Below are 25,022 nucleotides of genomic sequence, written 5' to 3'. Positions count from 1 at the left end.
TTGGACAACTGAGAAAAGCTCCGGGGCTTCATTTATAACCGGTGCTTATGCACAAAACATGCCCTGAAAGATTCCAACGTCATTTCCTACACAAAAGATGGGATTTATAATTAACAAACTTGACAGGAATATTTGCGTACCTGCACGCAAACTCTGACCCACGCATGCGCACATAATGGAGACAAGTGGAATTGGCGAAACAAATTGTAGTTGTAAAAGTCATTGCAGAAAATAAATGTTAGAATAAAAATAAATGTTTCAAAAACACTTGTAAAATCTAGCTCATATCTTGAATCAAAATTCTATCTTAAAATTAAATCCACTACGGAACCATGTGTAGCCCTTTACTGGTTTGAGTGAAGAAATACAGTCAGAATAATTGTAAACACTGTTTTCTCTTTTATACACGCATTTGATTCAATATTTCGCTCTTATTAATGGAGTTAAGCACTAAAGTTACATCTAAAAGTTAAACAAAAATTGGTGGAGATCGATGTTGGGCGTAACTAGTTAATGTAGTTGTTAATTTAATTGTAATATAGTTAATGTAATTGAATTACTTTTCCCTTGAAAACGTAAAGTAAGGGATTACTCTAGTGGGGTTACTTCTGATGTAATTGAACAAAGTTCTGTGTAATATATTCAATAGTGGAATTAACATCAAAATTATAAGACTAGCTTTAAAATGTATGCTTTAATGTATCCTTCTCACATTTGTGTAATTTTGTCAGTTAATAAGAATAATTTATGTAGTTATTTTAATGAATTAAATAAGCCGTTTCATGTCAATCATTGTGTCAATTCCAGTCAAGGTTGATGTAGGATATAGAAAGCAATTGGTAAGGTGGCCGCTAGGTGTCACTGCGCTGCAACAGAAGAAAACACATGCAAACACAAAAAAACACAAGCAACTTCAGAAAGCATCTTCATTAGTTTGGCGACACATGCCCTGCAAATAGTCGCAACACAAACAAACACTGAAACGCGCTGCAAATACTCGCAACACAAACAAACACAGAAACCCGCTGCAAGCTGCACAGACGACAACGGAAGTGTTTCCGGGGGACTGCAAAAACTGATGCACCTGATTGGGACGCGCTTCATATTGACTGTTCAAATTTGTTAGTGGAGTTGTCAGCCACTGAGGATCCAGTATGTCTGGGAACCGGATCAAGATTTTTTTTGTTCTCCCTCTCTTTTCGTTGTCGCTCCTGGTGCTTCCGTCTCCTTTCTCTCGTCACCCCCAGGTGCTGCTCCCGCCCGAGACTGGCCCTTGGAGGGAAGTAGAGCGGGAGTACCCCTGGCCTGCGAGGGGCGATTGGGGTATGTGACAAGGAGAGCGGGACAAGGGCAGTGAGGGAATGGCGCGAGGCCGGTGACGCAAGTGATAATGAGCATCAGCTTTGGGTTGCACCGGTCTGGCACCAGGCGCGAATCTTTCACGGAGGAGCTAAGATATAAAACATAGCCATTTTATATGTTATGTTTTATTATGTTAGGCAAGCGACCGGTGGGAGGTGTCTGCCTTTTACTTTCATTTGTTGTTTGTTTATGTTATTAAAACTTGGTTAAATTTCACCCCCTAGTAGTCGTAATGAACTTTGAGTTTGAGTGTAAACTCGCACCAAAGTGGAAGAAAAATGACTGTAAGTTTTTCTCCAAACCAGGTGATGCACACTCCTTCTCTCAGCGTGGAAAAGCACAACCATTTTTGCAGAAAATGTACAAATCTAGTTCTACTTATCGTCCCACACAGAATAAATAATAAAGTAGGCCTCTGCCTGCCTTTGCAATACATTCTATCCACTTGGAATTGTGTCATTAAGGTTTCGAAGCAAGTGGAATATTGCCCTTTACTTTGAAGGAAAAACATCTTCATTCTTTGAAAGTCAAAGAAGGAATTTCTCAATTCTACAAACAGTTGGCACAAGACAATTTGGGTCGAAGGCATTCTCTAGCTTTCGCCAAGCACAAACCTGTCCAGGAAAGGAAATAGCAAGAAGGATGACTCATGGCTCCAAATTATTTTTCCATTGCTCAGGGATCCACTTTTTGTGCACCAGGTGATACAGTAGGTCTTTGTGGGTTGGTCTTTGGAAATAAATGCTTTCCAAAGAAGTAGTACCGCCAAAAATTCCAGCTTTGTGATGTCCAGAGCGTTCAGTATTTGTTGAGACTGGGTCAAAGAGATGCTGATTCAAACCTGTGGTATATTTTAAGGCCGCACTTTGGTGGAATTCAACTACTCTATTGTGTCTTGTCCTGCTTCAGTCTGCAAACATTATATATGAAAATTTGTATTGAAATACTAGTTTTCTTTCACTATGTGTATAAACCACTGTCAGTATACATTTTCAAGGTACAGATAATATAATATTTTCTGTCAAGCCCAGACTGTAGTCGGATGTCTGTTAAGGAAATTGAATTCATTCTGAGACATCTCTAGTGCAATATTGTGGTGTTTACTGATACTTGAGGCATGGGTCGATCCCGGCGGTGACGGTTTGGCTTGTGAGCTTTAGTAGTTTGCCTCCACCTTGCAGATGCCAAAACTCTTGGTGGGCATTCAAAAGTCACTAGACCTGTTTAAAATGTGGTAAATTATTAGAGGAAGTGCACTGACATTTGACTGACACAGTTCATTGAGACATTGTTTTATTGATAGCTGGTAAAATAACTTTAAAAAGACAGGCTGACCTAACATATCATGAACATCTGATAATGTGAGTGATTTAAATCATCATAATTTTTTGTTTTAACTAAACCTTTTTATTCTATATCCTTAAATATTTTAAAGACATGTTTGTTTGTTTGTTTGTAATATCATAATTTTGATCAAGTTTGCTAAAATGATTTACAGACACATTTGCATGTGACGCAATCACAGCAGGACAACCAATGACGTTCCATAACGTACAGTTGTGTTCAAAATTATTCAACCCCCACTGAAATTGATTGTTTTGGTCGGTTTGACATTGATTATGATCATTCATTCATCCTGCTTACAATTAAATCAAAGAGGCACGTGAAGATCAGACAAATATAACATAACATTTATAATGAAATAACCACAAATGTCTTTTCTGAGCTCACATCATTATCAGTTTTATTCAACCCCCAAGTGACATTCAATCTTAGTACTTAGTACAACATCCTTTTACAGTTATAACAGCTTTTAAACGTGAAGCATAGCTTGACACAAGTGTCTTGCAGCGATCTACGGGTATCTTCGCCCATTCATCATGGGCAAAAGCCTCCAGTTCAGTCACATTCTTAGGCTTGCGCACTGCAACTGCTTTCTTTAAGTCCCACCAGAGGTTCTCAATCGGATTCAAGTCTGGTGACTGCGATGGCCACTTCAAAATGTTCCAGCCTTTAACTGCAACCATGCTCTAGTGGACTTGGAGGTATGCTTGGGATCATTGTCCTGTTGAAAGGTCCAACGTCTTCCAAGCCTCAGGTTTGTGACGGACTGCATCACATTGTCATCCAATATCTCCTGGTACTGAAGAGAATTCATGGTACCTTGCACACGCTTAAGCTTCCCAGTACCTGCAGAAGCAAAACAGCCCCAAAGCATGATTGACCCCCCGCCATGCTTCACAGTAGGCAAGGTGTTCTTTTCTTGTTCTTCCTCCTCCAAACATAGCGTTGATCCATGGGCCCATCCATCCATCCATTTTCTACCGCTTATCCGAACTACCTCGGGTCACGGGGAGCCTGCGCCTATCTCAGGAGTCATCGGGCATCAAGGCAGGATACACCCTGGATGGAGTGTCCATGGGCCCAAACAGTTCTAATTTTGTTGCATCAGTCCACAGAACACTATCCCAAAACTTCTGTGGTTTGTCCACATTACTTTTGTGACCCCAACTGAACTTCCGGTACACATTCACAAACAATAAAGTGCCTGTACATTATTTCTGATAACAATCAAAAGAAACTGAGAAGAACCGTTACTTGGCTAAACTTGTCTTTCCAATATTTTGAATTTAGACTCTGATACCATGCTCTATGTCAATGTACCATACAATTTCTTTAAATGCGACCAAACTACAGGACCCATTCAACAAATTGTTTATTTAATACAATTATTATTAAGAAAAATAGTAATACAAATTAATATTAACATATATTGAATAAATAGTCATATTATTTGACACTGGCCAAACAAAAACCGGAAATGAACTGGGGGTCAGGCACATGCACACATCCGATGAACGGTCCATGCAAACTGTTAGGTTTAGGGTTGGGTTACATGCTCGAACACGTCTAAATTGTGCCTTAGAAATAATAAACGTACACAAAAAACGATGTCTGATTCATTTTTATAGTACAATATATGGTGTTGTTAACATTATGGTTGTTGGTATCGAGAAAATGATCGCCCCCTGCTGGTACTCAACCCTGCAGCGGGAGTATTACATGCTTTGGTGTGATACTGGTTTGTTGCGAAAAATTGCCTTCCGGGTTTCTTTTAAGATGTCGCTATATTCAACAGCAATGGTGGATGAAATTGCAGGACATGTTTTGCCTCAAAAATTAGGCTTTTAATCACTTATGTCACAGAACAAAGTAGTGGGGAGCTTGTAGCAAAGCACTGCAGGCCTATAAAAATGAGTTATTGAAGTGTGGTATGAATCCCTGTCTTAGCAGGCTGCTAATGCGCTCTCCCTGGTCTTTATCAACCACCCCTAAAATGTCAATGCTCTCTATTTCTCTCTATCTGTCATACACAGATAATGATCTCCTTCATTTTCACACGGCGCAGTAATATGGCCAGTGAGCATATGTGTAAATACAGCCACATATAAAAAAGCATTTCTTATTTTATTTACTTTTAATGGCCTTGCATCATCGAGTGCCATGTTTACATGGCAATGTACTAAAAATTGAAATGTTTCTTTGCGTTTGCTAAAAGTTTTGTATATAAATGACAACGTTGTTAAAACGTTCCCAGTTCACACAGATCTGCTAAAACGCCTATACATTCTGTGTTAGGCATGCAAGGCCAGTAGTTGGTTGTCACTTTGTAAAGAAACCACAAACATCTGCGCTCATTATTCTACAGAGAGATGAATGATATTTTCTCTGGATGGGCGTGACTTCATCATATTCTCAAATATGCCTCGGGATAGAATTACTGTGTAAGACCTTTTTTCAAAAGTTTATAATTTTTGGCCACAACATGATATTTTCAGACCACAACGTAAGCGAACGTCCGAAATGCATGAAATGTTTTTAGTAAAAAAACTGTGTCTGGTATAGTTATAAAAGCCTCCTACAGTTTGAATGTGATGTAGAATGGCGTGCAGTAGCTGGGAATGTATTGGAATCGTTGGTAATCTGTGGTCGATGTCAAAGATTACGTTCATGTCAGGAGCTGCTAAGAACATTCTGACCCCATCACACAGAGACGTGTTTTTACAAATGACACTTGTCAAAACAACTTACATGTCAAATCAGGACACCACATACACGGGCAGAACAGATATCATCATCACAGCCCTGTCATTCAACAATCATAATCGAGAGCATCAATCATTGTCACCAAGCTGCATCTTTACCAGAGAAATTGGACTAATCGCATCATCTGGGTGACGACTTCCAACCTGATCTGACTGTAGTATATGGACGATTGCGCGATATGACCCCGATGCATTGTTGCATGGCCGATCGGCGCCACACCGCTGACACGCAATACCATCCCTTATTGCTGTCTATTCGAAGCGTAATTTAAAAACAACCCGCAACTAAGACGGAGCCCTAGTACTGCCTAGTACAATACGAAAACACCTATTGTGAAGCTTAACTTGTCGTATTTTTGTTCTGGCCTCACCTGCTTGCCTATATGCTTTATAAGGTGTCTACTGAATAACTGTCTTAATGCATATGTTTTGCGTTTTCTGATGTTTTGTTCACTTTCTGCCTTGGATGTCATTGTCTAATGACTTTATAGGCATAATAAATTATTAAAATAATTTTCATTTGGACAGTAATGTCGTCTGGTTATAATTACTTCGTATCCCCAGATGAAAAAAAAAAATGTAGCAATGCTAGCTTTTTTACTGTACGTAGTATAAAGATGTCATTAACCAAAAATGTTAAATATACGGGCTTTATATTCTTTCAAGCGACACCCTCACCCATTTGACAAGCCGGGGGAAAGTCTGAATCATGAGGAAAGGAAACCCACATCACAGCAATTGCCCCATAGGGTAAAAACATCACTGTTATTGAAAACGAAGCTGTTTCCAGTTTACATGCCAAAGCCCTATAATAAATGTTATCATAAATAATCATTCGTCTTTACAAAAAGCAAGTCAGTTCATGTCAGTTATGCAAAAGTCTGACTTTTAAGGTTGAATAAAGAGAGCGTCAGGCTTTTTTAAAGGAATAGTTCACACAAACATGACAATTCTGTTATAATGTTTTCACCCTCAGGCCATCCAAGACGTATACGGCTCATCATTATAAGATTCTTAATAATTTAATACAAAATTCCATAGTATTATCTTATATGATTTAAGAAGTGATTATTATTTTAAGCTTATTAATGGATGAGAACCAATGATTGTTGGATTACTTAAATGATTTTCAAGACCTTTATTATATCGATTAGCCTTTTAATATAAAATAGCAGACCAGCCAGGTTGATGATCTGCTCAAGCTCCTTCCCAACTTAGCAAATTAAAACATCATTAAAAGTGTTTCTATTATGATTATAACAATCATACTGATCTCATGTGATTTTCCTCAGACCCCCCCAATTATAATGTATTGTATACATCATCGACCCGATTTATTTTTCTTCACTAAATGTCATTATTTTAAAAAAGTTGATTTTTATACAAATTTGCTTAGTTTAGTGCAAGTACAATAAATATAAATTGACAAGTTTATTTAGATAAAAATCTGATTAATCAGATATAAATCAAATAATATTTTTATTTCACCAAATATATGCAGCATATTTTCAAAGATTAACAAAAGTCAATTCAATTAACCCAATTTTCGGTTCACAGTTCCTTTAAAAAAATTATTTAAATTTTGCACTTTTTGCAGTGTAACACTTTACGTGGCTCGTAAAAAAAAAATTATTCTCATCCATTGAATCCTATGTAGGAACTATGTAAAACTATGTGTTTAATAATGCGGGGGTTATACTTGTCTCACGATTTGTATGAGACAGAACCCAGGCGCAAGCAGACAAAGGGTTAAATAATAAACATTTAATAATTGAAAACAAAAACCCACGATGGGGAAAACACGACAAACAAAACAAGAATCAAAACTAAAAACTTCCACAAGTGGAATAACACAAGGTCCAAGTTAAATGTAAATAATAAATCCAAAACACGAAGGGACCACAGGAACAAGGTAATCCAAGGGGTAATCCACAGGCAAAATGAGTGGGAAGGTAACACATTGACTGGGATACAGGAAGGAATGCACAAACATGTGCCAAGGGAAACAGAGACACTAAATAGGGGAACATTCACGAGGGGAGATTGCACGAAGATTGAGACGGACAGGTGACAAGGATAACACTAATTGGGGAACTGGGGAGACCAGTGAGAGGGATGAAACACTAATGGGAAGTAGACAGAGAAACAAGGGGGCAGGGCTAGAAGTCTCGACACCGGAGAGAGAGCATGGCTTTTCAAAACCAAAACACTGCCATGCCATTTCTCCACATAAAACACATGGGTCTGACATGATTCTGCCACAAGACTTGAAAACCAAGACAAGGAGAGGCAGGATCATGACAGAACCCCTGCCTTAAAGAACGCCCGCAGACGTTCTCCAAGGGGACACACTAAACTGACCGGACAGGACCAACAGATATGAGGACAGACACCATAAACATATAACAGAACAAACTAGGGGCAGAACAGACATGACGACAAAGGGGTTGGAAAACAAAATAAACATTAACGAGAGGGGGAATGGGCAGGCCAAACTTGGGGACACTAGGCATAGGTGGGACGTGCGTAGGACACTTGGGAGGGGCTGGGACCTGCCTCTGCGAGCGCGGAGATGTGTGAGGGGCAGAACTGAAAGGGACTGTCCTGGCTTGGGTACTGTTCTTGAGGCAGGGAGGTATGGGACCGGCAGGACAGAAAGGGCTAAACATGGCAGGTTGGGGAAATAACGGCGGACAAGACTGGGCGCCGGTTGGAAGGCCGGCTGGACAGGGCCAGCCGGAATACCGGCTGGATTGCCAGCTGCTGGACTCGGCTGGATATCCGCTGGACCAGACTGGATGCCTACTGCACTGGATACCGGCTGCTGGACCGGACTGGTTGCCGGAGGATCAGGAGCTGTCGAGCTCAGGAAGGGAGGTCCTGGATTCCTCTCGGTGAGGAGGCCTATGTCTATCACTCAGTCCTCCTGGACAGACATCAGACCGGAACGAGAGGAAACCTTCTGGCAGCTGTGAGAGGAGCCGTTGAAAGCTCCTCATGGAGCTGGAGCCATTCCACCAACTGTGGGAACGGCTGATACACCATTTCTTCTCGCTCTGGAAAGGGTGGAGGGTCATCCATCCCGGCCACTAGACAGGCATGGACCAGCATCTCGGGAATGGAAGCTTTTTTGCCCTTGACGTCCCGAGCGTAGTCCAGCATGAAACAAAGGCGCTGGGCAGAGAATGGGCCTCCTCTAGCGTGGGTCTGTGAGGCCATGGCCTTCCACCACTCAGGGTTGGAAGTACACAGTCACTCCATCATGTCTGTGCTGCATGCTGGGTTCATTAATGGTTGGTTTCTTCTGTCATGATTTGTATGAGACATAACACAGGCGCAAGCAGACAAGGGGTTTAATAATAAACCTTTAATAATTAAAAACAAAAACCCTTGATTGGGGAAAACACGACAAACGAAACAAGTATAAAAGGATCATGACAATTTGATGCCGTTGTTTGTATCTGATACCAATTGAACTTTTCTACAGAATTGGCTATCACTTAGCCACTATCGCCATTATGCAGCTGTGTGAGAGCATGTGATTATTTTTCTTTGGAATCTAGATAGATGGAGAGATCAAAGGGCAGATATGCAACTGACAATCACAAGATTGACAGATAGAAATAGATTAGTGTCTCTATCTATCGACATTATTCAGAGATGTAAAAATTTCATGGCTATCTCACAATTTTCCTAAACGTCCTACTGGCTCGATCCCTGTGGTGCCATCCGGGTTAAAAACCTTTGCTGAGGGAACATAGTTGATGATGAGTCACGTCTTACTTCTTGTGGGAATTTAGCTAGAAGCTTTTTGGTTGCCAGGCCTGTAGTTTGGCATCAGATGGCACATTTATAGATGGCACATTGACCATTCGTGTCTGACGTATGATGCAAACTAAATCTAAATCAGATTTTTCTTGCTCTGGTCATGGGCACAATTTTTGAAGATCAAACTGACTGAAGTAAACATTAAATGTCCATCTGTTTAATGCACAATTTAAATGTAGTAAAACTGATCTCAGACCACAGTGTCACGTACATTGTCATATACTGATTCACACGTCTAATGATGAACACAGATTCATGAGTCAGTCTTCATAGGGGAGGTTGTGTGTGTTTAGTGACTAGTAGACTTACTCCATATTGTTTCTCTAACCCAGTTCCTGGCAATGTGTTTAATTTTGCCCTTGTGCACATTTTTGGAAAGAGTGTCTCTTTGGCTCTAGATCGAGAGGGTTATTTAAAATCAATCCGGATCCGTGCTGTCCTTCAGAACATGTCCGGTTTTCTCACAGTCTTGTGAAAGCACATGAGACCTACATTCTTTAACAACAACAGGGAAACTGGGTCACAGAGTTGTCATTGAGACATTGAGCATTGATGATTTTTCTTGTTAACTTGTTTATTTCCTCAAAGACGTTTAAAGAACTGTCTTTAAGCAACAGAAACTGTTCGGTTTAAGATTCTGGTCCACATTATGAATTGCTGGAAAACTCACAACGGTTCCTCACTAAACCCTAGGGCTGTCAAAAGATTAATTGCAATTAATCGCATCCAGAATTAAGGATGGTGTTTACATAATATATTTATGTGTACTGTGCATTTTGTATTTATAAACACATACAAATACATGCATATATTTAAGATCACTGTTTCTTCATGTTTTTTATTAAGTTATCATGTTTTTACTGTGTTTTATTGTGTTAGTTAACTGTATTTTTTTGCTATTATTGTTTAAATCAAGATAATTTATGCACACTAGGAAAACATAATTTTTGAAAATGAATTAACTCATTTTGGAACCAAACTCTTCATATATACACGTGTATGTTTTTGTGTTTATAAATACGCTGGGTTACACATTGTAGCCTGTAAGGTCCTTCCTGTAAGATCACTCTAGTTTGTGTCTCCCGAAGTTGCTAAGCTCCCACTAAAATGAATGAGATCACTTGTCTGCTAGTCGCTGGGGGTGTGAACCAGGCAAAAGTCTTTCACCAGGAAAACTGTGTCTCGCAAAATGATGCTGCTTCCTCTTAGTAACTGTACCAGCTAAAAGTTTGCACATCGTTGACAAATAATTAATGCAATGTCGATTGTTTTACCTTAAGTCTAGTATTAGTCAATTAAAAATCAAAAGACCGACTAAAACATTTAGCCGACTAAAACTAGATGAGCAGTGCGTCACAATTCTTATTTTTTTGTCCTAAATAGTATTCGAAATTGAATGAGTATGTCCAAAATATTAGTATTCTGAAATGAGTATTCTTAAATAACAAGGATGGTCTACTGTTTCCAGTGAAAATTCGAAGTGCTGATCCATCAACATTCAAATGGCCGATATTACCCACAATGCTACGCGAGAGGGGGGAGTTTAGTGACGCTACATTGCATTAATTTAATTAAATAAAATATGCTTCGCTGAATTAGTAAATGTAAGTATACAGAACACATTACATAAGAAATAATAAATAAATACTTATTGGCAAAGAAGGAGAGTATTTTGATGTTCGCAACTGTTATTAATCACAGTGTCGTCCATGCAACAGCAGCCACTTCTGTTTTGCGTTAGTATGTCCCAGTTTGTGCATACTGTTTAGCTGTGCGCAAAAATGTATATACTTTTCCATAACAAAAACAGTACATACTTTTAGTGCATAGTATAAGTAGGCAAATTGCGGCACAACACTAGTTTTTATTTTTAAAATCTATTGATGTTCAGTTGACTTAAGTTAGATTAAACTGATTCCTACTGAAACTTTGATTTGTATAAGGGATTTATTTTATATTGACTGCAGATATACAATTACTGCTCATACAAAGCACACCAGATACCTTTTCTCAATAGCTGCAGTGCATTCTGGGATAATCGTCTCTGAGAAAAACACATTCTCATTGTTGCTTTAGATCTGGGCCCAATTGAGGTATCTTATAAGTCTGCATTATATTTCAGTAATAGTCTTGGAAACTTAACATCCCTATGAGGCCTCAAAATACTGTCTGGGCAGTACACTTGGTTATAGAAGAAAGCTATAGTGTTGAATCAAAAACAGACCCAAGATTATCACTTTGGCTTATTTTAGATTCCCAAGCAAACCTTTCTTCATCTAAAGAACCTTGAAGCATGAAAAAGCGTAAGTAAAAACATTTGATTTCTGGCATTATGTCCTTCAGAGAAAGATTTTTAAGTTAAGGGGTTTGAATGACTGACAGTAAGGCAAGAGATAACAAACTGTAGGTCTCACAAGGCTGGAGAATGGCATTAACTGACTCTGCATTGATTTAGGAGAGTTTAAAGAAGTCAAAGCAATATAAGTATAAGGACCCTGCTGGAAGCTTTCAAAATCCTTCAACCTTCAAACAATAAATGAAAACACTTTGTCCAAGACATTTTTTTGACTTAATGCTTTGAGACTGGCACATCTTCTAGCTGCACTGATAGATCGACATTAACCGTGATTTGGAAAAGAATGAGCGTGTGACGTTTTTGATTGTCAGTAGATTTATCCAGGATGCTCTGATACTGTACACGTGTCACGTTACAACTATTTTTACAGAGATCACTTTTTTCTTTGGGAAACGTTATGTAATCGAAACATGAAATAAGATTTTCATTTCATTTATCGGAATTTGTTCATAGCCTCGCCACTTGACTCAAGTTTGCGGAATTCCTGTAAGCAACTATTTACAGTGCGAATCCAAACCGCTTAATGGGGAGTTATTCAAGTTTATATGTATGTGATTTGTAATGGATCTGTATTTGGAGAGCTGACCAAACATTTTTTAATCTTCTAATCATCTCTTACTGGACGTTCTGCTGTTCTTTTGCAACCCTCGTTCAACCGCCTATGACATACTGACATACAAAATAACGAAGTCTTGGAAAAAGTTGGCCGTCCGTCTGTCGATTGTTGAGAGTCACCAGATATCTTAATGTTCTTAGACAGTGAGTCAGCAGAGATGACTGAAGGCTTACTCAGATCTGTAAACACTTGGAATGAGTCAAGAAATCTGCTATTGCCTCATTTCATCCCCTGCTGAACTATGAATGTGTGTGACTAAAAAAGGCTGTGTGTGAATTGTGAGTTCGGCCATAGGTCCGAAAAGCAAAAAAAACGTTCTTGGTCTCAACGGCTCTGCCTCAAACAAAATATAAACCAAAGTGATAGGTTGATTTACGTCTCAGTCAAACGTCAACTCCAATTTAAAGTTCCAGTGAAATTGCCTATTTGTTAATAAAAAATTGCAGCGTTTAAATTAATACGTGTGTCCTCATAATCTTCATGTAAAATTGGAAATATCACTTCCGTGCTGTAGTGACTATCCATTAAATGAGGTGTGTTAGACGGCTATGGCCGAGCATTTGTTAACTCCTCCCCTTCAACTGTCAGTCTGCTGCCAGTTCCATTTCACAATACAACTGCTGTTTTTATACATTCAATCAAATTGCATCCTATTTTTGTCATTCAAAATTCCATTTAACTAGGAAATGGGTTCAAACACGAAAAAGTTAAATTGATCTCAACATCCGGTTCACAGGGCCTTAAATGGGGCTTTTCCAGAAGCAGCAATGTGGCTCAGACCTTTTGCCATTTACTGAAAGGTTTGTCCATTCAAGACTTCAGTTGAGGTAGCTTGAGGTCAAGAAAGCAGCAGTATGAGCGTCTAGGTAGGCTAGTGTTTGTTTTACTGGGCTAAAGATGAAAACATTGGATGCCGGGACTGTCAGAGGATAAACAGGCTTTTTAGGAAGAGCTGTTTATTTTTTGTCTGTGGACGAAAATATGGTCTCGTCTTTTATTCATCTGTTCCCCAGCTCTCTCACCTCCACTTGTGTCTGTTGTTTTTTTGCTTTTTTTGTCTCAGCAATGTATTGCTCTTCTCTTCGTTACACTCTAGGGGGGTGTGGTATCACAGCACAAAAACCTGTCCTGTGCCTTATTCACGTACCGTCCACGGTTCAACAAGATGTGCAAAAATTGTGTTTCAATAAATTAGTTATCGTATTCTTTTGTACAGAACACACATTTGGTGCACTGTACAAAATGATGTGTTATTTTCAAGCCAGCGCTGGGTCAAAAATGGACAAAACCCCATGCGTTGGGTTATAAATTGACTTAACTCAATTTCATTTTTGTGTCTCTGTACATGAGACACAAAGCAAATCATATACCTGTAAAAATAAGAAAAAGGTGAAAACACAGAAGACAGACAAACCCACATACAAACACTCCACACACACAATATGCACGCGTACTTAAACACATCGACATAGACATACACAGACAGACACGCACGCACAGACAGTGAAAGCACACATATGAGATAAAGGAGAGAGAAACACAGGTCAAATATTATACAGACTATAAATTCCTATATGCAATACTAATTATGTTAAACTTTTCTAAAGCAGCCCCCCTAGCCAGGCAAATAGTGCAAAATAGTATGCAAACGGTGGTGAGGAACCCAAAACTCCAATCGAGAGAAAAAACTTTAGGAGAAACCAGGCCCAACCATGGGATTCCAGTTCCCCTCTTGCTAGCCCCTGCCTCTGCACAAGCTTAACAGTGCTTGCACAACAAGGCTAAACAAAGATAAATAAACTTACCAATAAGGTAAATTATAGATTTAAAATTATTATTGATAATCTAATGGCATTTGAAATTTTGAAGTGAAGTCATATCAAGTCGCCGCATCCTTTATTTAGTTCTATCATCTCAGCTCTTGTCAGGTCGCCGTTTCCCATTCTCCGCTCTGCCATCAGCTCTGGGCATGAACTGCATCCTGCGGTAACCTTGGAACAATGAGAAAAGACCAGCTGAGAGTAGAGTACTGCTCTGCACTCTTTGATGCAACAAGTACATCAGTTGTTGTTGGTAGTGTTCCTGGTTCTGGTTGATCTAACTAATGCAGCCTAAACCCTCAGAGGATTTATATTATGGAAGTGTAGTGTTTGCAAGATTAAAAAGATGTGTCTTTAGGCTAGACTTAAACTGACAGAGTGTGTCTGCCTCCTGGACAGTTTGTTTGGTTAACCTATGTTTGGTTTTTTCAACCCAAAATGCTGGGTTGTTTTAACCCATTGTTGGGTCAAATATGGTATAAACCATTTGCTGTGTTAATTTAACCCAACTGTTGGGTTTGTAATTTTTTTCACCCAATGTTGGGTCGAAGTAACCCAACATTTACAGTGTGTTATGCTGTAAAATCTGAGAGAAATATGTCAGTTTTCAAGTACTGCAGTATTATACTTGCTCAACGGTAGCACTCAAATCGACCTGCCAGAGTTGAGCAGTTACCTGATTTGCACATTTCCTGTAGTAAATCAGCTGTGAAAACAATGCGGACAGCCTGTGCAAATAAATGCCTCTTCCTTTCTCTGCCTTTGTCATTTAAAATATGGTTGACCTTTGAATCTTCATCGCATCAATCTGTCAGCCACTCTCTTGCAGAGAAGAGTGCTGAATACACACATGCACACAAACTATATATTGTATCCACTAACCTTCACCAAACCAATCATTTAGCTTCAATTATAAGCTGTTTTTCTCCTTGGGACCAAAAAATGTCCCCACAAGGACAAAAAATACTGGTTTGATCCTTGCATTTTTCCAGGTTTTACCAGGACCACACACACTCGAATATAAGCATATGCTTTTAAGCATTATGCACTGGATGTTTCACAGTATTCCTGTATTTCTCTTGAGATGTATGATTCAGTTTATTCCCCACGGTTGAGTTACTTGTTATTTATATAATGTCAACCTTGTGAAGTTGTGATTTGGTCATATTACAACCCCTCATATATCATATCGGCTTGTTGTTTTCCTTACGTTTTTTAGCACAGGGTGCCATCCGCTGCACTTAAACCTGATGAATTATAATTCTGCAGAAAAGGAAAAGAACTGTTAATCTTAGTTTACGCACATGATTTAAATCAGCAGAAAGGCTGCTTGTGTTTAGAGATACATTACAGTTAATGTTAAATCTTTGCAAAAGATGTAAGATATGCCACAAATGCATAGTTTCAGTTTATGCTAACAGTATTTTTTGACTGGATTGTTTTATGTTTGCCCTTCTTAATACTCCTACTTATATGCATTATAGATTTTTTGCACCACTGTCTACATTCCCATTGTTAGGTGCTGCATAATGTATACAATTTAATATTAAAATGGTGTATTACATTATACATAGTCCAGTGGTAGATTTTTAAGCACTAGAGATGTAAACAAACAAGATGAGGAGTTACCCCTGGAAGTGAATGGCCCATTAGACCTTCAATGAAGAACAAAAGCCCAACTGTTGCAGCAGGATTGTTTGTCTTCACACATCTACTGCATCACGGACAATGAGGTTTAACAGATACATGACAATGATGCAGACAAACGTTTGTCTGAATGCAAAGACTTGGGTTAGCATGTTTAATGAGTGTTTGTTGCAGAGTTAAAGAGAGATAGTTACAACGTTAAAGCGATGATGTATTTGTTCACCTGAGAAAAGGAATGCTGTGGGTTTAAGTCCAGTTCATGTACTCGCATTGTTTCATCTCGACTGTCTTATTAATATAAATACAGAGAAAATGTGATAAAACAATTATGTGAATCCTCTGTTTTCCCACATACAAATCTGCATTTGGGGGAATTACTCTTGGAATGACTCATATAAGTGACTCACTGCAGTCGGTGGGGTGATTCCAGACAACATGACGCACGTGTTCCCACAGTCACACAAGTGCCTCAAGGTTATATTTCGGGTCCAATTGAATTTGGTCGTATGCATTCTAATCTGACCACATCTGTGTGGCATGAACGCCTGCGGAAAATGGTGAATGAATTACGCAAATCATTCTCGTCTGAAAACCTGTAACCTGTTTGCACAGTTTTGTTTGAAGTGGATATTTTTGTTTAGCAATTGTCTGGTAATCTTCGCAGGCTAATTTGAATCAGATAGATAGAGTTTCTAAAGCCTGCATAAAATGTGCCCACATTTATTTTCAGTTACTTCTTGCGAAAGTACCATCTGTCAAACATCCCTGATTGAAGACTGAAGCGAGCATCCTTGAAAAGATTTCAGATTTGCTTTTTATACAACTGATATCTTTCTGTCCTTCTGTTCCACTTGGTTTCCATCTGTCCAGTTTTGAAATGGAGGACTAAGTTTACATCCAATTCATGCAGGTTTGCACCACATGTGGTCCACGCCTTTAATCTGACTGGGATTACTGCAGTACTACGTGGGTTTTAAAGCACGGAAGCATTGTGTTTCATTTTTATCTGAATTCGCTTTGATATTCATTAGATCACAGCACAGTCAGGTTTGCCCTTTTGGGGTTGCCGGACGAGATGTAGTTAATTGCTAGGGCAACAGCTGCGACACATACTGTCACATCTGTAGGATGTGCATATGAGCTGTCGGTCCCACAAATTCCTTACAGAGGACGTAAGAGAGCTTTTGGGAGGTTCAGCATTTTAATGCCAATGCTAAATAAACAACAAAATCGTAAAATATAGAATAAAGCAATAAAATGACACAATTGGATGGAAAACTCGTATTTGTTTGTGGTATCTTCAAAACTTGAGGGAAAATATAGCCTTTTATTGTTGTTAAAAAGGCTTTGATTCTGAGTTCTTTGATAGCCACATATGAGCCCTTGTATCCGAATTCTTCTTCATTTTTATTTTTCGCAGATGTTTGTTTCCATTAATAAGACATTACATTGTCTTTAGATGCAGCTTCTTCTTTTAAATAATTCTGCTCTGGCTAAATTTATATATTTTGTATAATTTAAGCTATTTGCTTGGATTTCTTAGGAAAATATATATAATAATATAAAATATAATAATTAAATTTTACACAGAAACAGATACATTTGTACGGTAACATGCAGTGTTATGCGTCCAACAGAGATATGGCGATATAGCAGATATAGTTTTGTTTTTAATTTGATTTAGTTTTAAAGTAGATTATATTTTTTGATTTCTAGTCATGTTAATTTAAATTACAATTTTAGGATTTTTTGTTTTATGCTTTATTTATTAAGTTATTTTTTTATCTTGCTATATAAGATACATTTGTATTTAATTTATTGTTTTTTATTGTAATTTCAACATTTCAATTTTCATTGATTTTAAGTTTTTCCAAAACGTTTTAATCATATCATAATTTTAGAATATAATATTATAAATATATTATGCATATATTGAAAATATTTTCACTGATTTTACTATATATATTTATAATATTTGATTTGATTTCAACAGAAACTGTTTCAAAGTTTTTATTTAAGTAAACTAAATATTACAGATTGCAGCTGTAAATAAATCAGATACACTCAGATTAAGTGCTATATAGAACATTATTTTGGTGCTTCAGTGGTTCTTCAGCAGTTCTTTGGGATGACTGAGGTGCTATATAGAACCGCTAAAGAACCATTTGGGCTTAACAGGTTCTTTATATGGAAACGGTGCTATATAACACCTCGGTTATCCCAAAGAACCACTGAAGCACCAAGATTTGGTTCTATATAGCACTTAAAGTGGTTAACCCTATGACAAGCAAAGAACCACTTTTAGTGCTACATAGCACCATTTGTATATATTTACATAAATCTTTTCCAATCATTTAAAATTGTCATGTTTACTGTGGCGGTTAACATTTTCAACCCCAAATCAACAACAGAGTTAGCGCAACAAAAATCCATATAATTTGCTGTACCAGACGGTTTGACCGCACATATGTGCGTCTTTACACAACTGTCCATTCCGTCCACAGCGATGAAGGCAAATTCTCATAATCCCCTGTCAAAAGTAAATCTTGTTTTCACCTTTTTGAATACTGGCCTCTGTAAGAGGCCCGTCATTGTGTGAAATGACATAGTGAAACTGATTTCCAATTACACGCCTGTCACTCAAATGCAGAAATGATTCCTACTGATAGAAAAAGATCAACGCCAGCCATAATCACATCATCTGTATATACATATTGTAAATCAAGTTCCTGGGCGTATGCGTGAGTACAAGTGACAGATGATACAAATGCATTTAACCACTTCTCATACTCACTGACAGGGGCAGAGGAGAAGAGGAATTGGCTGACCCAAAGGTTGCCTGAACCAAAGTGTTATAATTTTAGACACTAGTCTTTCACATGGTCTGGAACAAGGATGGCGTTTGGAAATAAACTTGGAATTGAGCTTAATTGTAGTTTACAGATTTAGGAGGGGCCAAGTGTTCAACTTCATTTTCTGACATAAATAGAGTGTGAGTATAGGCCAGAGACATGGGGTTTGGAAGCCACGGAAGGACTTTGAAAAACTTCAGACCCACAGGGGACATTATGTGTTTCACAGTTTCAAAACATTTGGATTCCATACACAAACATTGGCTTCATAATATTTAAGAAACAGTTTATTTGATGTTAATTTTTATCAGCGATCTGGTATGATTTTGCGGTAAATGTGTGATTGTGAATGTGGGTGATGGTGATATAGAGGTAAAGGTTTCTAATTAAATAAAAATATAATGATACTCTGAGCTGTTTTGAGACTTGTTATAAGATCTTTGGATATTCATAAGTTGGTCTTTATCAGCATCCTATTCTAGTAATTCTCAACAAATGCCATGTTTCTTTATAGCCATCTCTCTGTTACATGCTGCTTCTATATTGTGTGTGTTTTTAGCTAAAGTAATATCACACTGGTTAATGAATGGAAATATTCATTGCTGTTTATATTTGTTTTAGGAGACACCTCATGCCTCTTTTCATTTGGATCTGGCCTGCAGACGTCAACATCTGGTCAGCCGGCAAAATTCCCAGGTGGGTTTCCATCTGTTCTCCATGGATCTGATAAATAAAGATTATGCATCTTACATTTATCTACATATTGTGTTCCGGTCTTGGCCAGTTCAAAGAATGCTGATTGTGTGAAAGTCCACACCCCCAGACATTTGCCTCAGTTTGTGTTATGATTTGACTAAGACCACCCAAATGTATACGCAAGTAAGGTGGGCGTATCTGTCAGTAGAATTGCTTTGGAGCCTGATGTTACATTTCTGTCACACACTTGCAGTATTCGACCCATCACTACGCACTGGTTAAACGGCCTGTCCTCTTTTCTTTATCCTCTTATCACAACCATGAAATTTATCATATTTTTCCATCCCTAGAAAATACCGATCATTGCAAAACAACACTCTGGATTTAGGAGTGATGCCTATATGTTGTTGTTGTTTGCCGTTTTAATGCCAAAGATTCAGACTTGGTTTGATTAAGTTTTAAGAGGGGGAGCCTTTTTACCTCAACAGGCTTGGGGCTCTCAATGTTCCGAAGTTCTTAATAAAGTCTGGTTGAGAGATCTGCAGAACACACCCCAGAGAAATAATCAAAGAGTGAGGCCAGAGGTTAAGCTGGAATGCACTACTAACACATCCACTGCTGACAGAGTGATACTGACATCAGTGGCAGGAGCATAATTATACTATTATTACAATGTAATAAACATTGAAGAGTAACCTTTCTGTGCCATTGAATGTACGCAGCACTTTATCAAACATTTATGTGTAATCGTTTAAAATTTTTGTATGTGGATTGTGCCTGATTCCATCTTGTCCAGTTCAGCGGTTCTCGCTTGAAAAAAAATCAGATAAACGCATTGGCGTATTCATGCTCCTGTGAAACACAATCTGTCTCCCACATGTCAAATATGTCCAGTTATCCACCGCGATCCATCTTCTTTTAACAGTAAGTCTTTGTGCTTGTGGAATGCAGTGGAGACGCGCATTGAAAAATGTCTATTAATAAGCTGTGCCCTTTTGGGGACCCTATTTTACCAATAATGTGTCAGATCTAGTTAGGGTGTCTCTGACTTTTTGGTAAGAAAACAGGCTTCAAAGCAGAGCGTCAACATCAGGCTTAAGAAAACAGGCTTTCCACTGGGTACATTGGTGTACTCTTGTGGTTTGGGAAGAAAATAAAATGTGTGCTGTTCTGTCTTGGGGTGGGTGCGAAGAGGCTGGGACGTTCATGTTGACAGTCTGAGAAATGTGGTGCTGTAAAAACGAGGGTTAGAGTTTAAATGATTGCTACTTCAGGTGCTTTGTTGGGAATTCCAGAAGAAGGTTTTGAGTGACTATAGTTGCTAAGGGGGAAATAAACACTCGTGAGAGTTCTCCTGTTATTTGATACGATTAGAGTCACAACAGGCTTGGAGAAGAACCTTTTTTGTGATTTTTTTGTGCTGCTTACTTGACAAATTTAATTGTAAATATGAAGACTGTTTTCCCCAAAACATTCCAACCTTCCTCCAATGGTGGAAGAAATAAAATGATCCCCCCTTGTCTGTGACAGTCAGTTAGATAAACAAGTTTAGTGTTGTTTGCACATCCTATGTGTAACTTATTTTAACGGAAACAGGACTAATTATCTGATCATATCAGCAATACATTTCAATTCATAATAAAGGTACACCTCAAAACCTGCTGGGAAGTCGAATTTTCTGCGCACTTTGAATTTCCCCCATTCTCACCCCACTTCTCTATTCTAATTTGTTAAGCCTATAAGTGGTTAACGTATGCCCAGCCGTGTTCATGTTACACAGCTTCAACCTTCCATCAACCTTCATCGTTCCAATCTTTCATAAACAGCCAATACTTGTTGCCTGTGTTTCTGATGACCCAAAGGCTCTCATTCTAATTCTTGTACCTATTGACTGCTCTGTTGTTCTGAGGATTAATGTAGACGTTCAGATGGAGAGGTACACACGGGAAACCCACCACTCACTGTCAAGCTGGGTGAGATATTTGTCTTTCACCTTTTAAAGTCTCCCTTCTCCCCCTCTGCCAGGGTTATTGACGGGTCTTGAAAGCTCCAGGGTCAGTGAAGGGACATGAGGAGGGTAGAACTACAGTATTGAGTGACAACCTACTGTTATTGCATCTACTGACAGAAAGAAAATGTCATTAGTTCTCCACAGAGGCAGAGATCAATTTAAACCCCGAAACCATTCGCCACGGTTATTGAAGCGCTTGAAACGTGACTCTGTCAGGAAGCATCTTTAGGAAAACTCGCATGGTTTTACACATGGAGTTTAATACAGGCATTCATGCAGACGTGTATGTGCTGATATTAGATGATTGGAATATTAGACATTGACCTTATTATGTCTGTCAGTATAGAGACGTCATGGGTGTAGTATTTAGTCTTGATGGGTGGTGTCAGCAAGACAATAAATGTCTGTCTTTGCATTTCACAGCAGCTTCATAATGAAACCTTGACATTGATACTGTTGGTTCTTGTGACGTATGGCTTGTGATTGCTTTTTTTGGCTTGTTTTGTTACTTGAATAACGCACAGCTATTGACCAATCAGAATCAAAAAGCTTGATTGACCAATCTGGATGTAGGACTGATTTTATAACTTACAGTACATCATCATAGCATTGCACTCATTCAATGCATCATTCAAGCGCTCCAGGCAAGTAGACGCGTCGCCATCTTGGAACGGTCCTCTGATGTCACTCACAGTTTGCTAGAATGCCACAACACATTTTAATTCCCGAAAAATGGTATTCCCTTTCATGTTGTGATGTGTTAGTGTAGCAAATATAACGTTTGAGTTTATGCAACAACAAATATGTTTTCTTAATCACACACAGTCAGTTTGCTCTTGAATGTTAATGGACCGTTTTGACAGGGTTGCCAGAGCTGTGAAACAAAATCCTTCATCACGAGCCTAACGTCCCTACTCCAAATAACAGAACTTAACATTCATACATTGACGAAATCCTTCCACTCCCACTCCTAAAACTATCTGGAGCAACATTTATAAAGTACGGGAAAGTCGCAGACTTGGCAACACAGACCAGCTCAAACTGTTCCAATATGGCAGACGACCTACGCATAGCAGCCCTTAGAAACAGATGCTAATGCGGCTAGTTATCTAGTTATTTATATCTATGCTCACTGTGCTCAAAAACATGACTCTCTCAGATTTTTTTTAAGAAAAGCTAGATTTGACAAATAGTATATTATTCAACTGAGTAAATATTTAAAAAAGACAAAATTAAACATATGTTTATTCATTATTCCTAAAATCGTTTCACGTGAGGTCTAACCATATGCATTCAGACAGAACTCACTTTGGATTTTGGCGTTTTAGGTTATTTTTAGCATAACCTTGTCTACCCTTTCAAAATACACATCACAGCATTGCATTTCTTTTGAGGGTCTTAAGATCTTCATTTGAACAGACTTAAGATAAACGATGGCTCAGACTCAGCTCTGAGATCACACTTTATTTAATCCATTACTACAATGCCAATAAAATGCATTCAGTCCATGTGGATTGTTTCACGTTTTATTGTGTTACAGCATGGAACAATGTCGTCTTAACCGTACATTTCTGCCACTCATCAGTGCAAGGAACTCTGACACTATGTACCACAAACATGCCAGTAACGGCAAAGCCAAAAGACACCTTCCAAGTCGCTGAATGCAAATTGAATTGTCAGAGGAGTGCGATAGCGTTTTATTTCTCTATCATTAAAAAGGTGACGGAATGTGGAACACTTAGTCTGCACAGAACTGGCTGTACTCCACAGCACAGAACGCAATGTCCATGCAAGAAAAGACGTGCTTAGATAGTAAAATAGCCAAACAACACCTCTTGTATGTTGTAGTGCACTAGAGTATATGAGAAAAATTAAATAAATCTATCTCGAATGAAAGAAGCGTTTTTTGAAGAGATGCATATCAATCAAAAAATGTTATGCCTTGTATTTATTGTAATAAAATTCTGACACTATGTTTTAAATATGATGAAATAAAGAAAAAATCTCCTATCTTGCAATTATCTTTTGAAAAATAACTTTTATTTATGAGTTCCGGGTGTCTCCACCCACAGCGAAATCTCACTTGTCATAAATCCCCCTCCACCAGGATGCCATTTCCCATATATAATATACAGAAAGAAGAACATGAAGGAATTTATTCATCCTGTTCTGATAACTCGCTAGTGTCCAGCTTGCAGGCAGCAGCGGTTCTATTTGAAACATGTGAGCTTGCATATACCCTCGATTAAAGAAACCCAAAGCCTCCCTCTCTTCTCCTCGCTTTGATCACTAAACTCCCTCTCTTTGGGCGAGCCCTTTTAAGAGCAGCTGGTGCAGATAATATTGGACATCGTCCAGGGATGATGAAACATATCACGGTAATCTACAGCGTCTAGGAGCACAGTATGTTTTACAGCATCGCAAATGCGCACCTCAAAGGTGAGAGGCACTCGCATCCCTGCTGGAATGTCAGAATGTCAGGAATCACATATGCCCGTAGGCTGGCGATGTGGTGTGGCTGAAGCTTGATGCTTACTGGATCGTGTTCTGAAAAACGTTTCTGTGTGTGTTTTAGTTTGACCGGTGAGTCTCTTCTGATAGGGCTCTGGCTAGCAGAGAAAAAATAAGATAAATGAAAAAAATAGAGTTAACTGGAAAAAATTGTGTCTATGATAGGAAAATAAATTGACCATTTTAATAAAGGAGAAAACATTTTACTGTGCGCATAAAAATTTAGACTTCCTTAAAAATGGGTTTAATTGCAAGATTTTTCATTTATACTGTATTTTTTTATATTTTTTTAAATATAAGATACTATTACTGTTATTAAAGGCATAGTTCACCAAAAAAAAATATATACAAAATATCCCTAGAGTCTTTAGTTTGATCACATTTATAAAACACAGATACAGCTTACAAAAAATATACAACGCATGTGTGTGGGGGGGTGGGTATAGGCAGAATTAACCCAATGTACACCCATCGCCAACAAAACACAGACATATGACTTAGTTTCACTTCCTTTCAGGCATCTTTTAGGGCAGGACCGCTCCATTTATCAAATGAATGTAGTTTTGACCTAGAGTTCAGTTATAACACGGTAATGCATTCGACAAAAAAGATGACAATGCTACTTAAAACAATCCTACACAAGGGTGAATAAATGACAGTATAACTTTCATTTTTGGGGAACATTTCTGTTGATTTCCGTACAATAGACAATACTGTCAAATCTGTGTACCAAAGAACTGTTTTGCTTATTTGTTTATCATTCTAAAAGCCATTTAAAGAGATGATGATTTAAAGATCAAAACAAGTGGCTACCCATGTTCTTTGCTTGTGTGAATGTTTGCACATAATGCTGGTATATATGTGCTGTTGTTGTCCACTGCAGTGGGAAGATCTTGGCTGGTCCCTCTTGTTTGGGATAATTGTATGTTTCTGTGGTCTGAGGTCTCTTCTCTGTCTCTATGTGGCCAAGGGTATCTATGTGGCGGAATCCACATTTAGGAGCACCATCTCCACAGTCCAAATCTTTTCCGCTCTTTCTATTCATATAGACTATAGAAACACTCACTCTTTACCAATATCCACTGTATGGACTAAAGCACTAAACCCACATTGTGTTTCTGTATCAGAAGCACTTTTTTCTTGGTGGTGCTAAGGGGGGGCTTAACAGTTGAGAGGGTGGGCTGATAAAACTTTTAAATTAATAAATGCCTCAGCTA

The sequence above is a fragment of the Triplophysa dalaica genome, chromosome 24 (assembly GCF_015846415.1).
Source record: "Triplophysa dalaica isolate WHDGS20190420 chromosome 24, ASM1584641v1, whole genome shotgun sequence".
Taxonomy (NCBI): Eukaryota; Metazoa; Chordata; class Actinopteri; order Cypriniformes; family Nemacheilidae; genus Triplophysa; species Triplophysa dalaica.
Note: the sequence above shows the minus strand (reverse complement) of the source record.